The sequence below is a fragment of the Capsicum annuum genome, unplaced genomic scaffold (genome assembly GCF_002878395.1).
Source record: "Capsicum annuum cultivar UCD-10X-F1 unplaced genomic scaffold, UCD10Xv1.1 ctg3858, whole genome shotgun sequence".
Taxonomy (NCBI): Eukaryota; Viridiplantae; Streptophyta; class Magnoliopsida; order Solanales; family Solanaceae; genus Capsicum; species Capsicum annuum.
Genome location: NW_025845730.1, coordinates 8,099 through 15,948, shown reverse-complemented (window position 1 = coordinate 15,948; position 7,850 = coordinate 8,099). Strand labels below are relative to the sequence as shown.

The 7,850-nt window shown below is 35.7% G+C and overlaps 1 pseudogene; it reads left to right on the top strand.

Moving 5' to 3' along the window:
• Positions 1-7,645, top strand: part of LOC124891608 — a 19,371-nt pseudogene extending 11,726 nt beyond the window's left edge.
• Positions 7,646-7,850: the final 205 nt, after the last annotated feature.

The window sequence follows — 7,850 nt, the reverse complement described above, 5'->3', positions numbered from 1 at the left end:
CTCTCCACTTCTTATACCCAATTAAATAAGAATGAAAAACTATTAGCTGACACGTTACAAAATTACGGATGGTCAAAAGGACAATCATTTACGCCACATTCTCCAAATGCATTTTACTCAATTCAATAATCAGAGTATTCATTAGACTATCTTACCATGAATGTTTGGACTAGCTGTACTTGCTAATGCCTGCATAGGCATTAGCAAAGTGAAGCCTAGGGAAATGCCTCCAGCAGTTTTAGCTAGTCTACTAGCAACCATACATAAATAGGTTAATCCAAATCAACTAGAAATAAACTCGAAATAGTTCTAGCTGCCAAGGCAGTCTCGGGACACTCAATCAATCAATCATTCAACTAGGTCTCAATCCTAAATTAAGTCCTAGAGTTCCACTCCATTCAATTCACACTCATTTCGTAATGATCAATCAAATATCAATCAAATCTAAAAAAAAGCTTTAGATTATTTAGACACAGCATACTTCACTTTACATGAACTCTAGATAGTTGAATTGAAATTTTAAACAAAACAAATTACTAATTTCATATGTATTGTGCTCAATGAAGCCATGAGGATGTGGTGTCAAATTTTATTTTATTTTTACAATTTTGGTGTCCTAGCCAACTTTTGCACACCTCGACTAATTCCACAGAATACTTGCCACCTCTCACTCATCAGCTGGCAGCTGATCCACCAAGGTCAGGACATTTGGAAAGAAATCACCTAGTGTTTTTGTTTGGTATCACATTCAATATAACTCATTTTATCTATTACAACAAAAAAAATTGGGCATTTAATTAGAAAAAAGAGCGAAATCAACTTACAGAAAGATCGGAAGACGATATGCGAAGACAAAATTGAAGGTTAGAGAGACACAAGCGGCGGTGCAAATAGATGTCAAATCCATTTTTTCCAACACATTAATTATTATATGATCTATAAATCTACCCATCGATGGCTCAAAATCGCCATTGGAGCTTCCTCCTCCTTTTTCGCCGTTGCTGCCGCCACCAACTTTTCCTCTGGTACGGTGTCTCTTAGCAGTTTCGTCCATGAACGAAAACAGAAAACAAAACCTAAGTCCTCAAGTTCCTGCAATTTTTCCCGCAAAAAGTACAAAAAATTAGTTTATAAATTACTATTTGAATGCAATTCATAATTTACATTTGTTGAACACATTTTCTATGGTGAATCTATATAACAATAATCTATTCAGTGTAATTTCATGAGTGAAGTTCGAAATGGCTATTATTAATAAACACTTAATGAATTTATACTTGTTATAGATAGTAAGCAATTAAAGAAGTTTAAAGAAGTACCCGGAGTTCACTTTATTATGTGTTTCTATTAACAGACAAACTTTCAAGGTTATTACTTATTTGTAGTATAAACGATAATACATTCAGTGCAATTTCATGGATATACATCTCTTTATAGAATTGTATAGATATTGTGAAAATAGTACTTTCTATGGAATAGAATTAACTTAAGGTGGGTCAATAATGAATAAGATAATTAGACTTGTGTTCAAGATTCAATAAACTCGTTCAGTTATAAATTGGGACAGAAACAACAGAAAAATCAAGTAAGAAAATTCAGCATATTAGAAGATAAGACAACAACCAATAACATACCTAGTGTAATTTCACAAGTAGAGTGAGAATGTAGGATCTATACAGATCTTACCTGTCTCTGTGGGTAGGGGTTGTTTCAAAAAACTCTGAAGAATTCTATATTTCAATCTCCAAAATAATACCTTGAATTTATAGGTGTTAACCCAAACGGTTAGTTAACGGTTAGTTTGATTTCATTAATGTTAGATAAAATAATTTATCAAATAGTATGTAACGGACCAATATTAGAGTAAGAAAGACTTTCCAAATCAATAATAAACATTCATATGTTACTCCATCAACTAATTAACGTTTAGTTTGATGTAACAACCGTCAATGGGTAGATTTATAGATCATATAATAATTAATGTGTTGGAAAAACTGGATTTGACATCTTTTTGCACCGTCACTTGTGTCTCTCCAACCTTCAATTCTGCTTTCGCATATCGTCTTCCTTTTGTTTCGTCTTCCGATCTTTCTGTAAGTTAATTTCACTCTTTTTTTTCTAATTAAATGCCCTAATCTTTTTGTTGTAATACATAAAATGAGTTATATTAAATGTGATACCAGGCAAAAACACTAGGTGATTTCTTTCCAAGTGTCCTAACATTGGTGGATCAGCTGCCCGCTGATGAGTGAGAGGTGGCAAGTATTTCGTGGAATTAGTCAATGTGTGCAAAAGTTGGCTATGACACCACGATTGTAAAAATAAAATAAAATTTGACACCACATTCTCGTAGCCTCATTGACCATAATACATATGAAATTAGTAATTTGTTTTGTTTAAAATTCCAATTCAATTGTCTCGAGTTTATGTTAAGTGAAAAATGTTGTTCCTAGATAATCTAAAGCTTTTGTTAGATTTAGTTGATACTTTCTTGATCACTACGAAATGAAAATGAGTGTGAATAGAGTGGAGAGAGTCTCCAAGGACTTATTTAGGATTGAGACCTAGTTGAATGATTGGTTGAGTGCCTTGAGATTGATTTGGCGGTTTGAACTATTTTGAGTTTATTGCTGGTTGATTTGGATTAACCTATTTATGTAAGGTTTACTAGTAGACTAGCTAAAACTACTTGAGGCATTTCCCTGGGCTTCACTTTGCTAATGCCTATGTGGGCATTAGCAAGTGCAACTGGTCCAAACATTCGTGGTAACATAGTCTGATGAATCATTTGATTATTGAATAGAGTAAAATGCATATGGAGAATGTGACGTAAATAACTGGCCATTTGACCATCTTTAGTTTTGCTAATGCGATTCTTACTTCTGGGATGAACTTTTAATACTAGTATCTTTGATTTGCGGGGATTTTATCTAAATGAAGAGACTCTAAAACATGTCGTGCGTAGAGTCCAGGAGCCAAGAGTTTAACTATCGAGTGCCTCCAGATGAGGAATGATTCCTCCATTATCAATATTCTCGGTGAACATATCGAAGATTTGAGTTTGCTCAAATGTTCCCATCTGTCTTACGACATTCTTCGTGCAATTGGAGAAAGGTGCCCAAACTTAAGGTATTCTCCTATGTCAACATATCGGTAAACTGTTATGAAATGCTTCATTGATTATAGTTTCACATCTTTGATGGTAAGAACTTTACAAGTGGTTGTAATCAATTTAACAGGGCGTAGAAGGCGTTCATCGCCTCCATTGATGGATTTTCAGACTGTTATTATCCTGAAATTCTCTGCATAAATGTATTTTATTTAGATCCACTCGCTGAAGCTGATTTGTAATTTTTAAGCAGATTGTTAATTTAAATAACTCGTTTGGGAACCAATTCATTTAAATTTGATTTTTTTTCTTTGCTGACCCTTGATGATATCTGATTTCTTAGGCTGTTCGGGTATAGAAAACCTCAAACTGCATTAGCTTTTGCACCTGGAATGCATTAATTTCACTCTATATCTCCACCTCCGGAAGATGGAACAGTCGAGATATAATTAAGTCCATTGTGGTTACACCAACAATATCTTGCTTTCATACTCTTGTGTGACTTCCTGGATTTGTTTCCAACGTGGCCTTTCGTATTTCCCCTGCTTATAGAATTTGCTGTGCGTGAAGCACCAGAACTTTTCAAAGAGAAACTTTCAGAAATGCTCCGAAAGGTGCCCTTGTTAGAGGTAAAGTATTTTCATATTTCACTTATTTGTCCTCTCTTTCTTCTTCTAATTGTCCATGATGCCTCTTCAAGCTAATTACTCTTTAGAACAAGAGTTCTCCTTTGATGGTCAATTTCATGAGTACTTTTCTTTCCTCCAGTTGCTGTCCATAAAAATTCAAGGTACCTCACGTGATGTATTTGATTACGACCGACCTCTTGGACAATTTCTGCCCAAGAGTTTAAAAAAATTGAAGTTACAGCAAACGGATGTACCCCTCTTTGTCTCCTGGTTAGATGCAGTCAGGAAGATCCCTTGATTCAACTTGCGAAGCTTGTCTCTTGTCGTGGACGTTATATCAGATGATCTTCTCATCACAGTTATGCATTCCCTTCCTCGTTTAGAGCTGGATCTTGAAGACAGACCTTTTATGGAGCCATCGGTACGGGACATGACCAACATTGGACTGCCGGCTCTGAAGTTCTGCGAATGTCTAATTGCCCTGTCAAATGTTCGAAGTGAAAGGAATTATCCTTCATTTAAGAGAGTCAAAAATATAGGCATGTTCCATGTTTCTGAACGTTGTAGAAGGTTGGAATCAGTGAAACTTGGTAGTTTGCAAAGTTACTGAAGCTGGATAATCTGAAGAAATTTGAAGTGTTGACTTCACCCTATTATCAGACTCGGTGTTTGATAATATGATAGGAGTTGCAAGGTCCGTAATTGAATTAAGGTTGTCATCATGCAGTCTTCTAACTATGCTCTTCTCAATTCTGCCCAAATTTTACTGTCTTCTGTTCTCTTTATATTTGTTTTTTGTATTTTAATTCCATGTTGTACCTCTCTTGTTTCTTAATATGTGTTAATATCTTTCATGTAAATCTCTCTACAGCCACTTGGAGAGATGGAAACTATTGTTTTCCTCTATATTTTTACAAGGTATTCTTTTGTTTACTTCTATTTTTCGTTAAATTCTCTGTTTTACTCTTTCTAGTTCTAATAGTGTTGCTTTCTCTTGTATCTTATTCTTTTACTATTCCTTATCTTAGATTGTTTTATTTTGAGCCGAGGGTCTATCGAAAACAACTTTTCTATCTCACATTTGAGGTAGTGGTATGGACTGCATGCACTTACCCTCCCCAGACCTTGCTTGGTGGGAATATACTTGGTATGTTGTTGTTGTAGTTTTAATAGTGTTGCCTTTAATTTACTTAGGGGTTGTTTAGTTGGGAAACAAGTTATCCCGAGGATTAATTATTCTGGGATTAGTTATCTCATGATTAGTTGTCCTACCCTCAAGGGGTGATAAAAATAACACTACAAGAGATAACTAATTACTGTATGAGTTGTTCCATGCATTTTATCGCAACCAAACATGGATTAGCTCATCCTAAAGTTAATTTTAGGATTAGTTATCCCTAGTACCAAATGAGTCTTGAAGGTTGGGTAAAAATTATACTATAATTCGGAATAACTAATCCCGGTATGAGCTATCCCATGCATTTATCCCAACCAAACATGGCAAAAGACCATCGTAAAATTAATTCCAGCATTAGTTATCCCTTATTCCTAGTATCAAATGAGCCCTTGTAGTTGCATGTGCATAGTTTTTCTTTCATTCCCTCTATTAACTAAGGAGAAGTAATAGTTAAATTTATGTTACCATTTTATTTGATTTGCAGGAATGGATTACTCTTGCTTGTGGCATCTGCTCTAACCTACCTGATTTTGTGGGTGAATATAATAATCGCTTAGTCTTCCTTAACATTTTTTTCATATTCTTTTGGTTAAATCTTTTGTTATTTTAGTTTCTTGGTTTTGCTTAAATCTACTTAGTCCTTAGTGATAGGTTGTTTGACCTATGTTGGCCAGACTCTTCAAAAATGTCAATTGGTGCGGCATTGAAAGTGAAGAGTCCATGTAACTTAGTGTTCGACTGTATTGGTGATTAACTAATTAATATCTTCCAGTTTCTTATTTTAAATGAACTCTCAGGCTAATTTGTCAATGGGCCGTCTTTGGATTTTTAAACCACTTTGATGTGGAAATTCATAATGGCTAATACCGAGAGGCGAGATGTAGTTTAGAATCACCTTTGTACTCTTAAATTTTTTGAATTTGTGTCGATAATGAAAGTGAATAAAATCTATAGGTGTGTTGATGGAGGTATGAGATGCATCTTACATTGAAATTATGTGAAACCAGGGGACTGGCTATGATACAATGATGAGCTAGTGTGATGAAATAAATCATCCACATCTGATTTAGCGATTAATACCGTACCTACCATTAGAAAGAAAGGGAACAAATAAAAATAGTGAATACACAACTTCTTTTTCTTGATAACCATGGTGTTCGGGTCAGCTTACGTGCACCTCGACTAATTCCACAGGATATCTAGCACCTCCCACCAGCAACAATAGCGAATACATAGCTAAAGACAAGTAAACCATTTAGGCGCATGTGTATCATTAATAGCTAACTCTAATCCTTTTTCTTTTCTTTTGCTGAATTAGTGGTCATGTTAGTCAATACCTCTCATAATCTACTGATTTTTACCATTCTTTTGAAAAACAAAGTTGTACAAAATGGCTATTGAAGTAGGTGGTAATCCATAGTTGGATAAGAGAGTGAAAATAACAACATTAGGGGTTTGTGTTTCATATATAGCTAGTAGTGGTGTGTGTCCAACTGGTGATGCCACTTCATGATTGTTGCAATGAATTGGTACTTAATGAGTAATCACAATGGCAGGTCCAAAAAAAAGGCATTTGATATTCAAAAGGTTCATTACAACAGAGAGCAAATAAAGCACAATAATTCCTAAAAAGGGGAAAAAAGCTAAGTTTCTGTCATCCGATTTTGTGCCACAATCAAGTATTTACAATTGACTACTTTTGTGATTTGGTCTATCCATCAGCATCTGCACTGCAGCATCAGTGACCTCATCACAGAACCCTATAGATAAATCAGTTAATGCCTTAACAACAGATGTAACGGTAAATATAGCTGCATTAGTTATTTTGGGAATGTAACCAACATCCAACACTGATAACGTTTTGCAAATTTTCCTATCAGCATGAAATAAAGACTTAATTCCCTTGTCAATTACTCTTTCACAGCTTCTGATCCACAACTGCACAATCGGTAAGTCTCCGGCACCAAGAAGAGCAAGGTCCGTTATTGAATTAAAGTTGTCCTCATTCAGTCTTCTAACTAGTGAAACTTTGTAGCATTTGTCCTTATTTAGTAAGTTGGAGGTACTCGACACAAGTGGGTACGAACTCATTGGAGACCAGACTCTCTTCTACATATCAAAAGTTACTACCCTCGCAATACTAAACTCAAGACCCACATGGGTGATGCGAGCTTTTGCAAAGTTTAGTATTGTGAGGATAGTAACTTTTGATATGTAGAAAGGAGCCTGGTCTCCAATGTGTTCGTACCCACTTGTGTTGAGTACCTCCAACTTACTAAATGAGGACAAATGCTCCAAAGCTTCACTAGTTAGAAGACTGCATGAAGACAACCTTAATTCAATTACGAACCTTGCTCTTCTTGGAACAGGAGACTTATCGATTGTGCAGTAGTGCATCAGAGGCTGTGAGAGAGTAACTGACAAGGGAATTAAGTCTTTATTCATACTGGTAGGAAAATTTGCAAGACGTTATCAATGTTGGATGTTGGTTACATTCCCAAAATAACTGATGCTACTATTTTTACCATTATATCTGCTGCTAAGGCATTATCTGATTTATCTTTAAGATTCTGTGATGAGGTCACTGATGCTGCAATACAGATACTGATGGATAGACCAAACCACAACAGTAGTCAACTGCAAAGACTTGTTCTTTGCAACTGTCGAGGTCTGTCTGCTGATGCCATGATGCTACCTTTGCCACAGCACGCTTTTCGTGGTTTGCTCTAGCTCTGTGTTGGAATTTATCGCATAGTCGATAAGACAGACAATCTCTATGCAATCAGCAAGGCGCTACCCAGGCTTGTTGTGTGCGGTGTTGGCTTCGAATTATGTTGTGATGGCTGGCAATGGCACAAAATCCGATGACTGAAACTTATCTTTTTTCACTTTGAGGCATTATCGTGCTTTATTTGCTCTCTATTGTAATGAACCT